Here is a 23,328-nt window from a genome sequence, read left to right as displayed (position 1 = left end):
TCAATATTTCTTTATTTTGGAAAATTCATTTTATTCCCTCTCTCATATTTTTATAATAGAAATAATTGAAGATAAAATAATTAAAATCAAATGATCCTATTTTCAAAATTTGAGAAACTCAAATATGAAAATAACAAAATCCCCAACTCTCTCCGAGGGTCCTTGAATTGCGTAGAATTTCTAGGATCAACCAAAAGCAAATAAAGTATGATACGCAGTGATGATCTAATGTATAACATTCCAAATTGAAAATTTGGGATGTTACATTAAGTTTCCAGGTGTGGTTGAATTGACAACTCAGTTGCTAATACTTGAGAATATTCTTTGGCTCCCCTTGTGTCGAATCAATAAATTTGTGTTGAATACTCTACCTTCGAAAACTATTGCGATCCCCTATACCTGTGGGTTATCAAGACTATTTTATGGCGTTGTTGCCGGGGAGCATAGCTCTATTCTTTGAGTCACTTGGGATTTATATCTGCTGGTCACTATGAAGAACTTGAAAGATCAAAGAACCAAGATTTTTCCCTCAACTACGAGGGGAGGTAAGGAACTGCCATCTAGCTCTGCACTTGATTCACCTTATGTTTTGAGTAAACTTGTGACACCTACACCTGCTATTCATTCTGATATGTCGCATGTTATTGATGATGCCACTTCTGCTTTGCATGATACTTATGATGAAACTACTTCTATGCTTGATAATACTGTGCCATTAGGTGAATTTCTTGATGAACAACTGGCTAGGGTTAGAGAGAATGAAATTATTGAAACTGATAATATTGATGAAAGTGATGATGAAGATTCTCCCCCTAGATATGAATTGCATGTTGTGCCTGAGGGTTATGTTATGGATGAAGAAACTGCTAGAGACTTTCTTGCTTGCAATGATAGATCTGATCTTAAGAAATTATTAGCTAAGCTTAAAGAAAAGTCTTTGAATGCTAGAATGAAATATGACCCTGCTTTTGCTACTTCACCTATCTTTATTACTGATAAGGATTATGATTTCTCTGTCGATCCTGAGTTAATTACTTTGGTTGAATCTAATCCTTTTTATGGCTATGAATCTGAAACTGTTGTGGCACATCTTACTAAATTAAATGATATAGCCACGCTGTTTACTCATGATGAGAAAACTCACTATTACTTTATCCTTAAGTTGTTTCCGTTCTCATTAAAGGGTGATGCTAAAACATGGTTTAATTCTCTTGATCCTGGTTGTGTGCGTAGTCCCCAGGATATGATTTATTACTTCCCTGCTAAATATTTCCCCGCTCATAAGAAACAAGCTTCCTTAAGGGAAATATATAATTTTATGCAAATTGAAGAAGAGAGTCTCCCACAAGCTTGGGGGAGGCTTCTCCAATTAGTTAATGCTTTGCCTGATCATCCTCTCAAGAAAAATGAAATACTTGATATCTTTTGTAATGGACTAACCGATGCTTCCAGAGATTACCTGGATAGTTGTTCTGGTTGTGTTTTCAGGGAAAGAACTGTTGATCAAGCTGAATTGCTATTGAATAATATGTTGAGTAATGAAAATGATTGGACACTTCTTGAACCAACTCCTAAGCCAACTCCAAAGAAAAGGGGTATTCTATTTCTCGGTCCTAAAGATATGCAAGAGGCAAAGAAATCTATGAAAGAAAAAGGTATTAAAGATGAAGATGTTAAGAATTTACCACCTATTGAAGAAATAGATGGTCTTGATAACCCGACATAGGTAGTAAAGGTAAATTCTCTCTATAGATTTGATGAAGGTGATATTCCTCGTTATAAGTCTGCTAGCCAATGCTTAGATGAGTTTGATAATTTTATTGTTAAACAAGAAAACTTCAATGCTTATGTTGGTAGACAATTGAAACGCAATGCTGATATGCTTGAACACTTGAGTGATTATATGTCTAGAGTTAAAGGTGAACTTAAACTTATCAGTAAACATGCTTCTATGGTTACCACTCAAGTAGAACAAGTACTTAAAGCTCAGAATGATTTGCTCAATGAATTAAACAATAAGAGAAATGATAATGTTGTTAGAGTTATGACTAGAGGGGGTAAGATGACTCAGGAACCTTTGTATCCTGAGGGCCGTCCTAAGAGAATTGAGCAAGATTCTCAAAGAGCTAATATTGATGCACCTAGTTCTTCTAGGAAGAAGAAAAAGAAAAATGATAGGATTTTGCATGCTCCTAGTGAACCTGTTGTTGGCACACCTGAGAATCGCAATGATATTTCTATTTCTGATGCTGAAACACAATCTGGTAATGAACATGAACCTAGTGATAATGTTAATGATGATGTTCATGTTGATGCTCAACCTAGCAATGATAATGATGTAGAGATTGAACCTGCTGTTGATCTTGATAACCCACAATCAAAGAATCAACGTTAACATAAGAGAGACTTTGTTGTTAGGAAGCACGGTAAAGAAAGAGAACCATGGGTTCAGAAACCCATGCCTTTTCCTCCTAAACCATCCAAGAAAAAGGATGATGAGGATTTTGAGCGCTTTGCTGAAATGATTAGACCTATCTTTTTGCGTATGCATTTGACTGATATGCTTAAAATGAATCCTTATGCTAAATACATGAAGGATATTGTTACTAATAAAATAAAGATACCAAAAGCTGAAATTTCCACCATGCTTGCTAATTACACTTTGAAGGGTGGAATACCAAAGAAACTTGGAGATCCAGGAGTACCAACTATACCATGCTCCATTAAAAGAAACTATGTTAAAACTACTTTATGTGATCTTGGAGCCAGTGTTAGTGTTATGCCTCTCTCTTTATATCATAGACTTGATTTGAATAAGTTGACACCTACTGAAATATCTTTACAAATGGCTGATAAATCAACTGCTAGTATTTGTGAGGATGTGCCTGTTGTGGTTGCAAACGTTACTATTTTAACGGACTTTGTTATTCTTGATATTCCCGAGGTCGATAGTATGTCGATTATCCTTGGTAGACCATTTTTGAATACTGCAGGGGCTGTTATTGATTGCAACAAAGGCAATGCCACTTTTCATGTTAATGGTAATGAGCATACAGTACACTTTCCGAGGAAACAACCTCAAGTCCACAGTATCAATTCTATTGGAAAATTTTCAACAATCACTATTGGAGGTTTTGAATTTCCTCTTCCTACTGTCAAGAAGAAATATGATATTCTTATTGTTGGGGATGTGCATATCCTTGTTGAGGTAACCTAGTGTTATTCGATTTCTCTAGTGTCATGCGATTTGGAATGAGTTTGTTAACAAGACTTGATCAACCTTGTTAGTGGATTCCTTTTGATGAGCATGAGATGGATGAAGTTAGAAAGCACAACTTTCTGTCCCCTCTTTTTACTTTCTGTTATTTATATTAAATAAAGCAAAAAATAGTATTTCCTGTCTGTTTTCTGAATTATCCTTGCAATAAAAAATACCCCAAAAATAAAAGTTCTCCAAATGCCCTGAAAATTTAATATGATTTTTCTAGAATATTTAAGAATTATTGGCACTGAGAACACACCAGGGGGACCCACCATGTGCCCACAAGGGTGGAGGGCGCGCCCACCCCCTTGGGTGCTCCCCCTACCTTGTGTACCCCATGTGGGCCCCCTCCAATCCTTGCACCCACACACTTCGTCTTGCTCCAGAAAAAATCACCCACCAGCTCAAACCCGAGTTCTTGCTCATCTTGCTGCCATTTTTGATCTCCAGCTCAAACCCGAGTTCTTGCTCATCTTGCTGCCATTTTTGATCTCCTTGCTCAAAGTTCCATTCGCAAAACTTCTTTGGGGATTGTTCTTCGGTATGTGACTCCTCCAATGGTCCAATTAGTTTTTTGCTCTAGTGCTTTATTTATTGCAAATTTTTGTTGCTTAGGTGACCCTGTTCTTGAGCTTGCATGTCAAATTTATGTGGTCAAGAGTAGTTTTAATGCATGGTATAGCCTCTAGGCACTTGTAGGAGTAGTTGCTATCAATTTTGTTGAGTTTGGTTCACTTTTATTTTGAGTCACTAAAAGTTTTAGAAATTTTTCAGAGGAAGAAATATGTTTAGGAAAATGTACCAAGGTGGTTCCTCAAGGAAGCAAGGCCCAAGGCCCGCAATACGCGAGCCAGACAATGAACTACCAAGGGAGGCTCAAGTGCGGCCTTGTGAATGGCCGTCAGAGGATTTCATGGTTCGGAAGGCATCAAGGAAGAATTTGACGCATATGTGCATAATGCTGATCTAGAGAGCTTCGAGGCAGATAGTGCTGGCAATACCTCTACTTAACTGATTCATTTGTGAGAAGGTTTAAATTTACATCCTCGCACAATTCTCACACTGTCCTATTTGATCTTTATGATAAATCTTATACTATGGACTTAGAAGATTTTAATACTGCTTGTAGACTCCCATAGTGGGGTAGTGCTAGTGAACCTCGCAAATCTGAATTTAAAGAATTTCTTGCTAGTACCACTGTGTGGGAATCTAGAGAAATAACACAAGCTACCATAGGGAGCATTCATTTTCCTGCCATACATTATTTTGCTCTCTTTATAGGTAGATGCATTAATGGTAAGGATGAGGCTTGTCACATGTGCATTCCAGATCTTAGTGTTCTCAAGAGTGATGTATTAGCAGATACACAATATAACTTGGGGGCTATTGTTGCACGTAGGTTGCATCTTAATGGTTTAACTGGAGATTTGTTTGGTGGAATTTATGCAACTCGTGTAGCTAACTTTCTTGGTATACCCATACGTGGGGATGATATTGAGTTGCCTCCTACTTATCTAGATTATAATGCTATGGTTCGTCATCAGTTTGTTGAGAGGAACAATCAGTTCCTCCAGCACCGATTAATATTTGACAGACGGCGCACTTTCCACATTGCTCTCCCTGCTCATGCTTTCTTTGACTTTCAAACAAACGGGAGATATGTTATAACCAGGGAGGAGGCGAGTGAGTACGAGAGGAGGACGGAGGCAGCTCACCTCCAAGCTGCAGCTCATGAGGCAATTGTCGCTGCCTCTCAGTATGACCCCAGCTACAACTTTGATCCTTGGGCATAGACCAACTTAGGCCAAAAGCCTAAGCTTGGGGGAGTACGTATTTCTCACCGACATTATATTTATGTTCACACACACATGCGAGTTGTCGGTGCTCATACTTTTTCATTGTATCATCCATGCTAGTTTATTTTCTTTTTAAGCTTTCTTCTTGTGTGTTTGAAAAACCTTAAGAAAAACCAAAAAAATAGTTGTAGCTTTTAGTTAGTTTACTTTCCATGCCTGTAATAGTAGTAATTAAAATGAAAACCCAAAAAGATTTCTCATGCTTCTTTTGCTTGTTGGGAGCTTTCCTGTGTAAATAGTTTTGTTCCTTTCTTTTCTTTGGGGGTCGAGAGGAGAAGACCACGATGAAAATGTTGAGTGGCTCTCATATGCATTATTGTTGATCTAACAAAGAGCCCATATTACTTTGTCTTCTCTCCTGAGTTGAATGCTTGCAGATTCCAGCTTGGTCCAATGCATGTGCACTATTATTATTATCCACACTATTCGGTCGTGCAAGTGAAAGGCAATAATGATGATATATGATGAACTGATTGAGATGAGAAAACCTGGTATGAACTCGACCTCTCTTGTTTTTGTAAATATGATTAGTTCATCTTTCCTGATTTAGCTTATTATGAATGAAACATGTTTGCAATGACAATTAGAGATTATAGTTGCTCATGCCGTGCTTAATTTGCTAGGAGTTTATAATGGTTTACCTTGCGTGCCAACATGCCATTAAAATGGTTGTGATGTGGTATGATAGGGTGGTATCCTCCTTTGAACGATTCGAGTGGCTTGACTTGGCACATGTTCACACATGTAGTTGAAACAAAATCAATATAGCCTCCACGATATTTATGTTCATGGTGAATTATATTCTATTCATGCCTGCATTTAGTGTTGATTAATTTTAATACATGTTCATGACTGTTGTCGCTCTCTAGCTGGTCGCTTCCCAGTCTCTTTCTAGCCTTCACTTGTACTAAGCAGGAATATTGCTTGTGCATCCAACTCCATAAACCCCAAAGTTATTCCATATGAGTCCACAATACCTTCCTATATGTGGTATCTATCTGCCGTTCCAAATAAATTTGTATGTGCCAAACTCTAAACCTTCAAATAAACATTCTGTTTTGTATGCTCGAATAGCTCATGTATCAACTAGGGCTGTCTGTATCTTCCATGCTAGGCGGGTTATTCTCAAGAGGAGTGGACTCCGCTCCTCACTCACGAGAAAATGGCTGGTCACCGAGATGCCCAGTCCCATGCTCAAATCAAATCAAAATAATTGCAAACAAAACTCTCCCAGAATTGTTGTTAGTTGGAGGCACCCATTGTTTCGGGCAAGCCATGGATTGATGCTTGTTGGTGGTGGGAGAGTATAAACTTTACCATTCTGCTTGGGAACCGCCTATAATGTGTGTAGCACGGAAGATATCGAGATCTCTCGGTTGTTATGTTGACAATTAAAGTATACCGCTCAAAATATTATTCATCTCTATTTCAAAATCGAGCTCTGGCACCTCTACAAATCTCTGCTTCCCTCTGCGAAGGGCCTATCCATTTACTTTTATGTTGAGTCATCATCCTCTTATTAAAAAGCACCAGTTGGAGAGCACCGATGTCATTTGCATGTATTACTATTAGTTTACATTGAGTATGACTTGACTGGATCTCTTTTACCATGAATTACAATTTCCAATTAGCCCTTGATCTTCAGGGGTGCTCTGCATTTATGTTTTGTGGTCTTAGAAAGGGCTAGCGAGATACCATCTTGTTATATCATATTATGATTGTTTTGAGAAAGTGTAGTCATCTGAGATTTATTATTATTGCTCGCTAGTTGATTATGTCATTGATATGAGTAAACATGAGACCTAAATGTTATTGTGAATATGGTTAGTTCATAATCTTTGCTGAAAACTTTAATGTTGGCTTTACATATTTACAACAACAAGAGCAAACAGAGTTTGTAAAAGTTTTTCTTTATCACTTTCAGTTTATCAACTGAATTGCTTGAGAACAAGCAAAGGTTTAAGCTTGGGGAGTTGATACGTCTCCAACGTATCTACTTTTCCAAAACACTTTTGCCCTTGTTTTGGACTCTAACTTGCATGATTTGAATGGAACTAACCCGGACTGACGCCGTTTTCAGCAGAATTGCCATGGTGTTATTTTTTGTGCAGAAATAAAAGTTCTTGGAATGACCTAAAAATCAATGGAGATTATTTTTGGAATATATAAAAAATACTGGCAAAAGAATCAAGGCCAGGGGGCCCACACCCTGTCCACGAGGGTGGGGGCGCGCCCCTGCCTCGTGGGCCCCTGGTGCTCTTCCGACTTCAACTCCAACTCTATATATTCGTGTTCGGGGGGGGGGATCGGAGAGAAGGATTCATCGCGTTTTACAACACGGAGCCGCCGCCAAGCCCTAAACTCTCTCGGGAGGGCTGATTTGGAGCCCGTTCGGGGCTCCGGAGAGGGGAATCCATCGCCATCGTCATCATCAACCTTCCTCCATCACCAATTTCATGATGCTCACCGCCGTGCGTGAGTAATTCCATCGTAGGCTTGCTGGACGGTGATGGGTTGGATGAGATTTATCATGTAATCGAGTTAGTTTTGTTAGGGTTTGATCCCTAGTATCCACTGTGTTCTGAGATTGATGTTGCTATGACTTTGCTATGCTTAATGCTTGTCACTAGGGCCCGAGTGCCAGGATTTCAGATATGAACCTATTATGTTTTCATGAATATATGTGAGTTCTTGATCCTATCTTGCAAGTCTATAGTCACCTATTATGTGTTATGATCCGTTAACCCTGAAGTGACAATAATCGGGATACTTACCGGTGAATACCGTAGTTTGAGGAGTTCATGTATTCACTATGTGTTAATGCTTTGGTCCGGTACTCTATTAAAAGGAGGCCTTAATATCCCTTAGTTTCCAATAGGACCCCGCTGCCACGGGAGGGTAGGACAAAAGATGTCATGCAAGTTCTTTCCCATAAGCATGTATGACTATTTTCGGAATACATGCCTACATTACATTGATGAACTGGAGCTAGTTCTGTGTCACCCCATGTTATAACTGTTGCATGATTGATCGCATCCGACATAATTATCCATCACTGATCCATTGCCTACGAGCTTTTCATATATTGTTCTTCGCTTATTTACTTTTTCGTCGTTATTGTTACAATCACTATAAAACCAAAAATATTACTTTTGCTACCGTTACCACTACCACCATATTACTTTGCTACTAAATACTTTGCTGCAGATATTAAGTTTCCAGGTGTGGTTGAATTGACAACTCAGCTGCTAATACTTGAGAATATTCTTTGGCTCGCCTTGTGTCGAATCAATAAATTTGGGTTGAATACTCTACCCTCGAAAACTGTTGCAATCCCCTATACTTGTGGGTTATCAGACACCTCTCGTACTCCATTTTTCTTCCATATATTTGTCCTCCAAGATAAAAAAAATTATATATACTTCCCGAACCCATTAACCACTATATCGTGGAGAAAATTCTCTGTTCTCTTTTCTTGTTGTTCCTGGCCAGATTTGTCAAGCTGGGTGGCATGTCTTCCTGTTCCTCCAACCACATGGAAGAAGATGCTTGGATGATGAAGATCGAGACGAAGAGGGAGGAGCCCACGGACGCTATCAAAGGATACAAGGGCAAGGAAACTACCGTGGATCCATCCCCGGTGGAAACACAAGCACTATTGGCCGAGGAGGAGGAAGATATCCTTAAACCATGTCTTACTCACCTTACTCATGCTGAGATTAAAGCTTTTCGTGCTTTTGAAATGGTTCGCATACAAAATAAGTGTCTCGCTCGTGAAAATATTCTGCATCAAGAGCATATCATCTATCTTCAGAGCGTCACTCGTCGGCTGCAGGATCTCTTGACAAGATCGCTTCATCACCACCATCACCTTCTTCACCACCAAAGGAGAACTGAGTATCGGGTATGGGCACTCCCCTTGGCTTCCGCCAATCTTGGGGGAGGTGCACCGGTACCGTGTCATCCCACTATCTTTTTACTTTTACTTATCTTAGTTAAATCTTTTGCTTAGAAGAATAAAGTTTAGTTCGATCTTTTCTTCTTTTTGAGTTTGCTTAGTGATCTATCATTGTTATCGTGTGCAAGTTATATAATAAAGTTAGTTTGAGTTTTTGCTTTCTTTATTTTCATGTTGCTAATAAAAAAGAAATAAGAAGGAAAGGAAAAGAGAAAGGAAATAAATAAAAGAAGGGAAATAAGCCAATAAGATTATATTCTAATCTTACGGTAGGTGATAGCACCACATAAGGAAAAGTATAGGTAAGAAAATTTTATTAGATATTGACAAACATAGCATTAGTCAATGATGCAACTCATGAAAGAATTAATAAGGGAAGAGAAGATTCGCATATAGATATAATATCCTAGAAATCTTTTGTGATTGTGAGCCCTCATCAAAATATTATATGCCAAAATTGTTGACGTTGGACAAGGAAGACAACTTAAGGGTTTATGTTTGTTTATATTCACATAGAAGTCATATTGTCATAGATCCTTTAACATGTGATGCTTGCCCCCTATCTTTGCTAGCCAAAAATTCTGTACTAAGTAGAGATACTACTTGTGCATCCAAAAACCCTTAAACCCAAATCTTTTTCAAGTGTCCACCATACCTACCTAGGTCAAAAAGGCAATAAAAATTGCTTCTAGCTATGTGAGATCTTTTAGTGCAAGAGAAAATTGAGCGTTGCACGAACTTGGATGACAACGAATAGAAGCGACAGACTGCATAATAAAGGTTGTCATCTTAAGGGGAAATGTAACATGACGTTCTTTTGCACTAAGGGGTTAAGCATGCAAACAAATAAGCGCATGGCAACCTCTGCTTCCCTCTGTGAAGGGCCTATCCTTTACTTTTATGCAAAGAGTCAAAGTTTTCCTTCTATTCCTTTTTATTCTCTCTTTTGGCAAGCATCATGTGGTGAGGAAAGATCTAGGCACATATGTCCAGTTGAATATAGACATCATGTGTTATTATTGTTGACATCACCCTTGAGGTGAGCATGTTGGGAGGCGAAATTATAAGCCCCTATCTTTCTATGTGTCTGATTGAAATGTTTTGTTCATGGGTACAAGGTGAGTGTTAGCTATCATAGAAGACTATATGATGGTTGAGTATGTGGACTTGCTTTAAAGGCTCTGATAGGTGACTCTTCCTGAAAAGATGATGAATTGTAGTTGCAAAGTTGACCGAGAACATAGTTTGTTGGTTTCTAATAAAGTTTTTGCTTTATACTTCGATTGTGTGATGAACTATTACTTATTCGTAGGAAGTATATGATGAAAGCTCTATGATAAAAGTCCTTTGTTTAATCTTGTTGTTGTTATAATAATCAACATGATGCTTCTATGTCCGTACTTTGTTTTTATCGACACCTCTCTCTCAAAGCATGTTGACATGTTTTTCGATTTCGGTTTTCGCTTGAGGACAAGCGAGGTCTAAGCTTGGGGGAGCTGATACGTCCATTTTGCATCATATTTTCTTACTGTTATTTACAATGTTTTTATCCATAATAATGCTTTTTGGAGTAATTCTAATGCCTTTTCTCTCATAATTTGCAAGGAACACACCAAGAGGGAGAATTCCAGCAGCTGGAAATCTGGACCTGGAAAAGCTACGTCAGGCCACCTATTCTGCACAACTCCAAATGGGCTGAAACTTTACGGAGATTTTTTTATGGAATATATAAGAAATATTGGAGTCAATAAGTACCAGAGGGGCCACCAGGTGGGCACAACCCACCTCGGCGCGCCAAGCCCCCCTGGCGCGCCCTGGTGGGTTGTGGCCTCCTCAACCCACCTCCGGTGCCCATCTTCTGGTATGAAGTGGTTTTGACCTAGAAAAAATCACAATAATACTTTTTGGATGGAGCGCCGCCGCCTCGAGGCGAAACTTGGGCAGGAGCACTTTTGCCCTCCGACGGAGCGATTCTATCAGGGGAACTTCCCTCTCAGAGGGGGAAATCATCGTCATCATCATCACCAACAACTCTACCATCTTGGGGAGGGCAATCTCCATCAACATCTTCACCAGCACCATCTCATCTCAAACCCTAGTTCATCTCTTATATTCAATCTTGTTACCAGAACTATAGATTGTTGCTAGGGGGTGACTAGTAGTGTTGATTACATCTTGTAGTTGATTGTTATATGGTTTATTTGGTGGAAGATTATATGTTTAGATCCATTATGCATATTAATACCCCTCTAATCATGAGCATGTTTGTTGTTTGTGAGTAGTTACCTTTGTTCTTGAGGTCACAGGATAAATCATGTTGCAAGTAATCATGTGAATTTGATATGTGTTTGATATTTTGATAGTATGTATGTTGTGATTCCCTTAGTGGTGTCATGTGAACGTCGACTACATGACACTTCACCATATTTGGGCCTAAGGGAATGCATTGTGGAGTAGTAAATAGATGGTGGGTTGCGAGAGTGACAGGAACTTAAACCCCAGTTTATGCACTATTCTGTAAGGGACTTATTGGATCCTAAATTTAATGCTATGGTTAGGATTTATCCTTAATAATCATAAGTAGGAGGTTTGTTCAAGTAAGAACAGCACCTAAGCACCGGTCGAGCCACATATCAAATTATCAAAGTAGCGAACACAAATCAAACCAATATGATGAAAGTGACTAGATGAAATTCCCGTGTACTCTCAAGAACTCTTTGCTTATCATAAGAGACCATTTTGGCCTGTCCTTTGTCTCAAAAGGATTGGGCTACCTTGATGCATACTTGTTACAATTATCTTTACTTGCTCGTTACAGATTATCTTGCTACCAAACTACTCGCTACTTACAATTTCAGCACTTGCAGACAGTACCTTACTGAAAACCACTTGTCATTTCATTCTGCTCCTCATTGGGTTCGACACTCTTACTTATCGAAAAGAGCTATAATTGATCCCCTATACTTGTGGGTCATCACCTATGCATCTTGACAGTGAATAAATTGCATCAATCGGAATTGCTCCACTAAATATTCGCTCACAGAAACTGGCTTGGTAGGCTAACTTTTTTCCACAGAGGCCAGCCAGCTACATCGACAACTCAAAACCAAGGTGGTGCACCACTTCGGAAGCAGTCTAGCATAGAGACCGGTTGCAAGAGGCATCGCAATACATGCCAAAAAAACTTAAAACCTGTGGCGTGGCATGAAAAAATAAGGCATTTGATAAAGATCGAGAACCTAAAGGGGCTCCTTAGATGCTCGGCATGTATACTCAGATGTGCTTTGGCGATCCTCAAGATCAGAAATGAGAATACTTGTTGAACCAGCTTTCAAGACCGCTGACTAAGGACAAGGAGTAGTTCTGAAGAGCCGAGGAGCATCTCCCAGCCAGGTAGGCTAGGCCGAGGACCCCCATGGCGGTTCATCAAGGGGCCATGTCAAGAAGTCCCATGCTGCATAGGAGGAATATTCCAGAAGTGTTGTTGTTCAAGATAAGGATGCCTAATCCATGGAGGACTCCTCTCCACCGACATAGCCCAATAGGACTCCTGTTATCCTAGGCCTCGAGTACATTATATAAATCGAGGCCAGGCTAGTCGATAGATCACATTTTAGAGATTCATAACTGTCATACACACACGATCTCGTGGTAGATCAACATGTATTCTGTACTCCCTTCAAATCAATACAATCAAAGTAGGACATAGGGTATTATCTTTTCGGGGGGGCCCAAACATGGGTAAATCTCGTGGTAGATCAACATGTACTCTGTACTCCCTTCAAAACAATACAATCAAAGTAGGACGTAGGGTATTATCTTTTCGGGAGAGCCCAAACCTGGGTAAATCTTGTGTCCCCTGTTACCATCATGCCAAGGCTACCGGCTCGGGACCCTCTACGCGAGATCTATTGGATTTGACTTTATCACTCAAGGCAGAGGAGGAACAACCACAATCGTTTGCGTCGCCGATCTCCATGTGCTGCAAGAGGAGCAGCGATACAACCTATAGCTCCTCATGCAGCACCGACACGCAGAGGGACATATCACCAGCATGCAGGTGAATGAGGATGTCGTCGCAGCCATGGTTGCGGAGAACCTGAACTTCGTGGATGAGCGGTCGGCGCTGTATGAGTCCATGCACATCGCCCGCGACATCCGCTGTGAGTGGTGGCGACCGTGCGTCATGGCAGCGGAGTGCGACACCCTATTCAATGAGAACAAGGCGAAGGCAGACGCAGAGACGACGTAGGCAATTGCGGGCGGGAACGTTGCCAACGTCAACAGCTCTGCGTCCTTTGCACCAGTCTGGCCATGAGCCTGGTGCATCCACGTCACCACGACCGGAGATGTCCATGGTCGGGCTGCGGACCGCGGATGGGGAAGAGTAAGGCATGGGAGACATAACCATCTAGGTTTGGCAAAGATCATGATGTGGAACGCGGCCGTGCCCATGGTTGGTGAAAATTTAGACTAGGATAGCTTTTGGTATGTTAAAGAAATGCATGTCCGCTTTCGTTTAATGAAAATTTCAAACTTTTTATGAATTCAGTCCGGTTTAAATGTAAATCATCTGGTTTGCATTAAATTTGGTTTTTGTTGAAAAAGGGAATATATTAGTATCGCGAAGATACCAATTACACCCAGCCTCTGCAACAACAAGATGTCACACACAGTCCGAAAAGAAAAAAATCAAAGGAAAAAAATCAAAGGCCTCGCGACGATGATCAACTCATCTTAGCAGTATCACATAAACCACCACCAAAGACAGCACTTGGAAAACATAAAAGGTCTTGAAAATTGATGCCTTCAAAAAGAAAACAGTGCACAAGCACCGTCGTCGCCCAATCCAAGATCTTAGGTTTTCACTTGGAGGTAGTCCGAGTTCTCAAAACTCTACAATCAGCAATGCAATTGCTAGGCATAACTAATGAAGGTTAGACCTTGTGTTTTCACCCTGAAAGTCATCTGGCACCCGAAGAGCACCACCAAAAACAAAATCCTTCAGTGTTGCCGCCCCCACTTTTCACTGCTGCTTCTGAGAGTTTATCAAACACCTAGCTGACTCCCGCCTCCAAGGCCCCCTTCGCCTTACTGATCCTCCATCTCAGTTACCATGACCTTCTACATCGTTATCTACGCCATGGAAATCGAGATACCAACATGTCCCATGGTGTCAACAAGCAATTGAGCTTCATACCGTGCCCTCATGGAGCCGTGTAGGCTGATATGGACGCGCACAACCGGATTCTATCTGATTTAGATATCGTTGGGCTAGATCTCTGGCAGCAGTTCCGGAACACGTCGACAGCCAGATCAAAGAGGACATATCATGTTGATCATTGTTGTGATGCGATAAGAGCACTAGGACCGCCACCACACCGCTGCCTCCACCACGCCGATGCCATCGCTACCACAGTGAACACTGGCCCGCGCTACCCACATCTCGTGCCACTGATTGAAGACGAATGCCAAATCAGGATCCATCACCACCCCCTCGCCTGCATGATCCGCCACCTCGAAGCTCGCCGTGCACCGCCGGTCCCGAGCACCACTGCCGTGGGGATCCGCCGCCACACCATCGTGACCCACTCCATCGCGGTGTCCCGGCCCAGCGGCGCCTCCCCATGACGGAGGCCCTGCGCAAAAGGCAAAACACCCCGCCGCTGCCAACACCGGATAGGATTTGCTCGACCGCGTCCTTTGGCGGCGGCGAGGGAGGAGTGAGGGAGAAGGAGGGTGCTGGCGGCGGTGGGAGTGCCCTGCCTGTCCCCTGTGGCGGAGCCAGGATTGGCTGATGCCCCATGCGAGAAACTAAGGGCTAAAAACTACCCCAAAAAACTCCAGTTTCAAGTCATACGAAAGTCGATCTATATTACATAACTAATAATACACCAAACATAATATCCAATGACAGCATTTGTTCCATGATGGGTCAACTAAAGCAAGATAACTCAAAAGACAATATGTAGCATATATAGATGATACAAAAGATTAATACCAAATCAAAAGATTGGTTGATCCAAACCTCCCATGACTACATCTTCGATAGCTGAAGAAGCTAAACCTTGAATGGTAAATTTTGAAATGCAAATCAGTGCATAATATAGCAAGAAAAAAATTAATAATAGATGCAAAATTTTAAAACTTATGTCTAGGACGAGGCAAAAGGCGTTTGCAATTGCGATAACCTTGAAATCGCTCGATGATCTTTGATTCTTCAATAGTCACAAATCTCGCTCAATGTAACATACCATTCTATGATGCATCCAATCATCACCCATTTTGTTCCTCAATCCATTCTTGATAATGCTCATTGTCGAGAATGCCCTTTCCACTGTTGCGGTTGCAACAGGTAATATCAATGCTAACTCAACAAGATGGTAAACCAAGGGAAAAGTTGTGTGCATATCAGTTGTAACCATATTTATGGCAAGATGACCAAGGTCATTGCAATTCATCAAATGTGGATCAGCTCTTGCTTCCCGAATGAATGAGTCTAGTTGGTTTCTAAGGACAAAACTAACTTCGTATGTAGAGAAGTCAGCGGTGTACATATTAGCGAGATCTACTAGCTTGTCTTCATTATAGTTGACAAATGAATTCTTGGGGTCAGGACAAGCAATGCATCTCAACAATTGAGTAGACCTTTCAGCAAAGCGGTTGTTTAACTCCACAATAAGTTGATCATGCAACACATTGAATATTTCATTTCTGAAATGACGGTTGTAAGTTACCAATTGCCCACCCCAACTCCTTGAACGCCCATTGGCAGTTCTTGTATCTTCCATATTTGGCACTACAATGTTGTGTTTGACACAAAAGTCTGTTACCTCTTTAAAGAGCCCATCCCAACTATTCTGCCTTATATTTCAATATCATCCAATGTGGTTTTAATCAATCCCACGACACGTACAATATTCTGATTTTTCAGTTGCAAGCATTGTGACAGATTGTAAGTCTTGCCCAATAGTGTAATCATAAGATGCAATATGAGAACAAATTCAAAGGACTCCATATGCTTTATCAATCCCGCGGTTGTGGTTCTTTGTGCAACATTATCTGCATCTTTATGTAGATTTTCTAATACCTTTATAACTGGTTTCCACATCTCAACAAGAGGGCACCAGGTTTTATGATGTGATCCCCACCGTGTATCACCCGGTCTTGCAAGGTTAGTTAATTGGTTTTTTCCTTTTCCCACAAGAAGTTCCCCAGCCTCTATTTGACGCACTATTTCATCATGTTTCTCTTGGGCCAATTGATCATGTCTTTTACAAGAAGCATTCACAATGTTAACCACCATGCTCGTGTATTAAAAAAATCTCTTACTGATGAACAACACTTGGCAACAGCAACAACCACTAATTGTAACTGATGGGCAAAACAATGTATATAATGAGCATAAGGATTTTCCTCCAAGATCAATCTTTGCAACCCATGGAATTCCTCTCTCATGTTTGAAGCCCCATCATAACCCTGTCCTCTCAAATTAGACACAGATAAGCCAAGAGTAGCAAACATACCATCCAAAGCTGCCTTCAGTAAAGTTGATCTTGTGTCGGGAACATGCTCAACTGCCATGAATCTCTCAATCACCTCCCCTCGTTTGCCAAGATACCTACATAAGAGAATGGAGCATGATTAATATATAAAAACTTCAAGAAAAGACACCTACAAGTCTACAACAACACACACATACAATACGAGGAAAGCTACTAACCTCAAACACATAGCCATTTTCTCCTTCATAGATGCATCTCTGACTCATCAACAAGTAAAGTAGATTTCCTATCTCCAATCTCCTCAATAATGACTTTGGTGGTCTCTTGTGCATAAGCCTTGCATAAATCCAATTGTATCTCATGTGAAGTCATTTGATGGTTCCCTCCTGCATCCCCAAACAATTTTTCCACCTTTGGGTCTTTCTTTATGAACAAGTCCAACAACTCTTTAAAGTTACCCTTATTCATTGAGCTAGCAAACCCATCATGACCACGAAAAGCAAGAGCTTGTAGTATAATTCTTTTGACAATGCCCAATATAATGAAGATACGAGCTTTGTATTCTTCTTCTTTCTTCTTAGAGCCCCTATCAGACACATGTGGCAGATTTTGTCTTTGATTTTTGAAATCAACATAATGTTGTCTAGCTTTATTGTGAGCACTATCATGCTTGCCAACATGCTGATTAAAAACTTTAGGTCCATCCTTCCAAGATTTAAATCCATTTTTCGTGAATGCTTCAATACCATAGTTTTTAGCTCTTGGTTGCTTAAATAGAAAACGATAAAAGCAAAAGGCTGTTTTTTTCAATTCTATATTCCAACCTGCTGCGATGATCATTAAAACAATAATCGTGAAAGCTTCTACCATATGTCTATTCATATGTATGATCAGTTGGTTGGCATGGACCCATATTAATGTACTCCCTTCTAGCAAGATCTCTAATGTCCGCATCCAAATCCTCAATTGGCATTCTCTTACCGGGGTATGATTCAATATCATCGGGTTTAAGTTGAGCCCTAACACTAGGTGTATTATCAGTTGTTCGGGTTGAAGGACCTATTTCTGCAGTTTCGGTGGTTCGAACTTGAAAAAAAGAATTCAATGTCTTGTTTCATCTTCCCTTCCTGTAACATTTTATAGAAACAAAATTACTAATTGTCTAAATAGGTTTCCACATCTAACAAACAGTGGCATCAAGCAACAACGGTGAGGCATCTAGCAATGAAAATCATCATCAAACAGTGGCATCTAGAAAACAAAACAGGGGCATAAGGCATTAAACCAAGCAGAAGGGATCGAGCACCTCGTCGGACGCCAGCAGAAGGGATTGAGAACCTCGCCGGATGCCAGCAGAAGGTATTGAGGACCTCGCCGAACGCCAAGCCTCGCCGGAGTTGCCGCCTTCGCGCCTCGCCGGGCAGAGCAGCAGCCCACAGCGGCGCAACCTGAAGGCCGGACATAGCAGCAGCCTGCAGCGGCGCAACCCGAAGGACTGGAAGGGGGTGGCCGGCTGGATAGGAACGACCGGCACGGCAGGCGGCGCTGGCAGGCAGGGAAGGTTGTTCCTGGTCAGTGGTCGCCAAGGGTTCGTCCAAATCGGGGGAAGAATGGCGGCTAGTTCGTTTACCCGTGCTTCTGTTCGTGCGGGCAGGAAGCAGGCAACGCCTGGGTGGATGGGCCTGGGCTTGTAGTGGGTTGCGCCCCAGGCCAAACCTAATTTTTTTTTTAAATATAGGCCGAGAAAAAATCCTACGCCCCAGGCAATAGCTAGGGTTCACACCGAAAAATCCTATAGCCAGTACTGGTTTTACAGGGGCATGAGGGTGGCATGGGATCTGGCACAAGAAGTTAAGATCAGGCCGTTGGAAGAAAACCTCTATACCCTCCAATTCTCGTGCCTCGGCGATTGGGAGAGGGTAATGGAGGAGGGACCATGGAACTTCAAGGGGAAGGCTGTTGTCCTGGTGCCTTATGATGGATTCACCAAGCCGTCGACCATCGAGCTCAAAAAGATCGATATATGGATTCAGATACATGATCTACCAGATGGTTACTTTCCCAAGATTAAAGCCCTGTCTGCTACGGTGGGAGAGTTCATATTCGCTGAACCAAAGTCACAAGATTTTGAAGGTAATTTTGCCAGGGTTCGGGTGCGAATAGATGTTACGAAGCCTCTGAAAAATGCGGTCTCGCTGGTTGTTAAGAGAAAAGATGTGGTGGAACGTGTGATCTTCAGAATCAAGTACGAGAGGCTGCCGGATTGGTGTGCTGTTTGTGGGTACTTGGGGCATCTATACAAGGAGTGTGGCTATGGAGTTCACCCTCCAAAAGCACTAGTCTTTAAGGACATAAAAGCAGGATGGTCCCAAGGTCCTGGCAGAGGCCCTGGAGAGAATGAGAGCCCTAGAGGAGGCCGTGGACGCGGTCGAACAGGGCGTGGTGGAGGGAGAGCTGCAGCTGGTCGCGGTGCCTTTGATGGCCAACCTGTCGTTGATCCTGAGCAAATGGCTGGTGATGTGACGATGGAAGATCTTGACAGAAATAGGAAGAGAACTGCCCTGGCGGACAAACTAGCACAACCGCAACAGTCCATCCTGGCAAACAAAAACCTGCTAGCGATGCCACCTCCGGTCCCTTCGAGCCCGACACCCAAGCAGGAGACAAAGAGAAATAAACTGAGTCCTTCCACTGCTGAAACAAACATGACAAAGAGTGCAACATCCAGCAAAACTACTGATGCGCGTTTGGCGAACCCCCAGGGAGGGGTTCGCCCAGCGCAATGAGTCTCCTGTGCTGGAACTGTCGCGGAATTGGCAAAGCCGCGACAGTTCGGGAGCTTCGCACTCTTGCGAGGCAGTTTGCCCCCTCAATCCTCTGTATTCTTGAAACACAATTAGAAGGATCGAGGGTAGAACAGTTAGCGGAAGGTTTAGGTTTTAATAAAAGTTTTGCAGTTAGTAGCTCTGGACGCAGCGGTGGTCTTTGTATCTTTTGGAATGATGAAATAAAAGTGCAAATTCTCGGTTATTCGCGGTATCATATTGATGCCCTAGTTGACAATATGGTTGATATACAGGTCAGAATCTGCTTTGTCTATGGGGAGGCCCGGGTACCTAATAGGCAAAACACATGGGATACCCTCAAGAACATATCCGAGACGCAAAACAGGCCATGGGCGGTCATTGGTGACTTCAATGAGGTCCTGAATCTTAGCAAACATGTTGGCGTGGGAAGCCATAGCCTAGCACAGATAGATGGCTTTCGTGAAGCAGTGGACACTTGTGGATTGTCTGACATAGGATATACGGGTACAGATTGGACTTTTGAAAAAAAGGTTGCTGGGGGTACCTACACTAGAGTACGGCTCGACAGATGCCTGGCTAACCTGGAATGGTTGCTAGCGCTGCCAGATTCTACGTTGCATCACAAGACGGCAGCCGGCTCTAATCATTGTCCAATTCTCCTCACGTTACGTAACACACATGCATGCAGGGCGGGGCCTAGGACCTTTAAATATGAAACTATGTGGGAGAGAGAGGAATCCCTCTTCACCACGGTTGCGGGCAGATGGAGCATGCAGGACGGAGGGGATGTGCATTCATTGCACGGAAAACTAGGAGACCTGGCGGGTGACTTGACAGCTTGGGATCGGCAAAGCTTTGGATCGGTTCGGCAGCAGATATCACAACTAAAGGTATAGCTACAGCTCCTGCACGCTACCCCAGGCAGATCCGGCCCCACCAGGGAGGAGACGAAAATCACTAATATGTTGGTGGAGCTCTTTCACCGGGAGGAAATGCTATGGCGACAAAGAGCGCGAGTGGAATGGTTAGTTCATGGGGACAAAAACACGTATTTCTTCCATTTGCGGGCAAGCAGGAGACGGCGCAAAAATCAAATCAAATCATTGCAAGATGAGCAGGGGCAAGTAAGTGAGGATCCAGCCGGGATGGAGGAGTTGACAACGGCATACTACAAAGAATTGTACACGTCGGAAGGGGTGCATAACATGGATGAAGTTCTGCGGCATGTCCCAACAAAGGTAACATCTGAGATGAATGATATCCTGAATGCGCCATACACCCATGAGGAGGTCAAGTGTGCCTTATTCCAAATGTTCCCAATTAAGGCTCCTGGCCCGGATGGATACCCAGCTCACTTTTTTCAGCGTCATTGGGAAGTTTGCGGAGAAGAGGTCACGAAAGTGATCCTCAAAATAGTTGACAGCACCGAGTCAGTAGCCTGTATCAACGACACAATCTTAGTGCTCATTCCCAAGGTAAAAAACCCAACGTTACTCAAGCAGTTCAGGCCAATCAGTCTTTGCAATGTTCTCTACAAGATCGCGTCTAAGGTAATTGTTGGGTAGCGTAGTAATTTCAAAAAAATTCCTACGCACACGCAAGATCATGGTGATACATAGCAACGAGAGGGGAGAGTGTGATCTACGTACCCTTGTAGATCGACAACAGAAGCGCTAGCACAACGTGGTTGATGTAGTCGTACGTCTTCACGGCCCGACCGATCAAGCACCGAAACTACGGCACCTCCGAGTTCTAGCACACGTTCAGCTCGATGACGATCCCCGGACTCCGGTCCAGCAAAGTGTCGGGGAAGAGTTCCGTCAGCACGACGGCGTGGTGACGATCTTGATGTACTACCGTCGCAGGGCTTCGCCTAAGCACCGCTACAATATTATCGAGGACTATGGTGGAAGGGGGCACCGCACACGGCTAAGAATATGATCACGTGGATCAACTTGTTTCCCTAGGGGTGCTCCCTGCCTCCGTATATAAAGGATCAAGGGGGGGGGGGTGCGGCCGGCCAAGAGAGGGCACGCCAGGAGGAGTCCTACTCCCTCCGGGAGTAGGATTCCCCCCCCCCTTCCTAGTTGGAATAGGATTCGGGAGGGAGGAAAGAGGAGAGAGAGAAGGGAGGGGGCGCCGGCCCCCTCTCCTTGTCCTATTCGGACTAGGGGGGAGGGGCGCACGGCCCAGCCCTGGCCACCTCTCCTCTCTTCCACTAAGGCCCACTAAGGCCCATATACCTCCCGGGGGGTTCCGGTAACCTCTCGGTACTCCGGTAAAATCCCGATTTCACCCGGAACACTTCCGATATCCAAATATAGGCTTCCAATATATCAATCTTTATATCTCGACCATTTCGAGACTCCTCGTCATGTCCGTGATCACATCCGGGACTCTGAACAAACTTCGATACATCAAAATGCATAAACTCATAATATAACTGTCATCGAAACCTTAAGCGTGCGGACCCTACGGGTTCGAGAACAATGTAGACATGACCGAGACATGTCTCCGGTCAATAACCAATAGCGGAACCTGGATGCTCATATTGGTTCCTACATATTCTACGAAGATCTTTTATCGGTCAGACCGCATAACAACATACGCTGTTCCCTTTGTCATCGGTATGTTACTTGCCCGAGATTCGATCGTCGGTATCTCAATACCTAGTTCAATCTCGTTACCGGCAAGTCTCTTTACTCGTTCCATAATACATCATCTCACAACTAACTCATTAGTTGCAATGCTTGCAAGGCTTATGTGATGTGCATTACCGAGAGGGCCCAGAGATACCTCTCCAACAATCGGAGTGACAAATCCTAATCTCGAAATACGCCAACCCAACATGTACCTTTGGAGACACCTGTAGAGCACCTTTATAATCACCCAGTTACGTTGTGACGTTTGGTAGCTCACAAAGTGTTCCTCCGGTAAACGGGAGTTGCATAATCTCATAGTCATAGGAACATGTATAAGTCATGAAGAAAGCAATAGCAACATACTAAACGATCGGGTGCTAAGCTAATGGAATGGGTCATGTCAATAAGATCATTCACCTAATGATGTGATCCCGTTAATCAAATAACAACTCTTTGTCCATGGTTAGGAAACATGACCATCTTTGATTAACGAGCTAGTCTAGTAGAGGCATACTAGTGACACTCTGTTTGTCTATGTATTCACACATGTATTATGTTTCCGGTTAATACAATTCTAGCTTGAATAATAAACATTTATCATGATATAAGGAAATAAATAATAACTTTATTATTGCCTCTAGGGCATATTTCCTTCAGTCTCCCACTTGCACTAGAGTCAATAATCTAGATTATACAGTAATGATTCTAACACCCATGGAGCCTTGGTGCTGATCATGTTTTGCTCGTGGAAGAGGCTTAGTCAACGGATCTGCTACATTCAGATCCGTATGTATCTTGCAAATCTCTATGTCTCCCACCTGGACTAGATCCCGGATGAAATTGAAGCGTCTCTTGATGTGCTTGGTTCTCTTGTGAAATCTGGATTCCTTTGCCAAGGCAATTGCACCAGTATTGTCACAAAAAATTTTCATTGGACCCGATGCACTAGGTATGACACCTAGATCGGATATGAACTCCTTCATCCAGACTCCTTCATTTGCTGCTTCCGAAGCAGCTATGTATTCCGCTTCACACGTAGATCCCGCCACGACACTTTGTTTAGAACTGCACCAACTGACAACTCCACCGTCTAATGTAAATACGTATCCGGTTTGCGATTTAGAATCGTCCGGATCAGTGTCAAAGCTCGCATCGACGTAACCACTTACGATTAGCTCTTTGTCACCTCCGTAAACGAGAAACATATCCTTAGTCCTTTTCAGGTATTTCAGGATGTTCTTGACCACTGTCCAGTGATCCACTCCTGGATTACTTTGGTACCTCCCTGCTAGACTTAT

At 42.5% G+C, this 23,328-nt stretch overlaps 1 pseudogene across 1 annotated transcript; it reads right to left on the bottom strand.

The window, feature by feature from the left end:
- Positions 1–14,996: 14,996 nt before the first annotated feature.
- LOC147976536 (uncharacterized) lies at positions 14,997–17,778 on the bottom strand (annotated as a pseudogene). Its single transcript, XR_015602270.1, has 3 exons — positions 17,767–17,778; positions 16,800–17,689; positions 14,997–16,697 (listed from the first exon to the last, which is right to left on the bottom strand). The product of XR_015602270.1 is annotated as an uncharacterized LOC147976536 (transcript).
- Positions 17,779–23,328: the final 5,550 nt, after the last annotated feature.

Source organism: Triticum urartu, chromosome 4A (assembly GCF_056163025.1).
Source record: "Triticum urartu cultivar PI428250 chromosome 4A, HENAU_Tu73, whole genome shotgun sequence".
In the NCBI taxonomy this organism is placed as follows: domain Eukaryota; kingdom Viridiplantae; phylum Streptophyta; class Magnoliopsida; order Poales; family Poaceae; genus Triticum; species Triticum urartu.
This window is presented reverse-complemented; position numbering and strand designations above follow the sequence as displayed.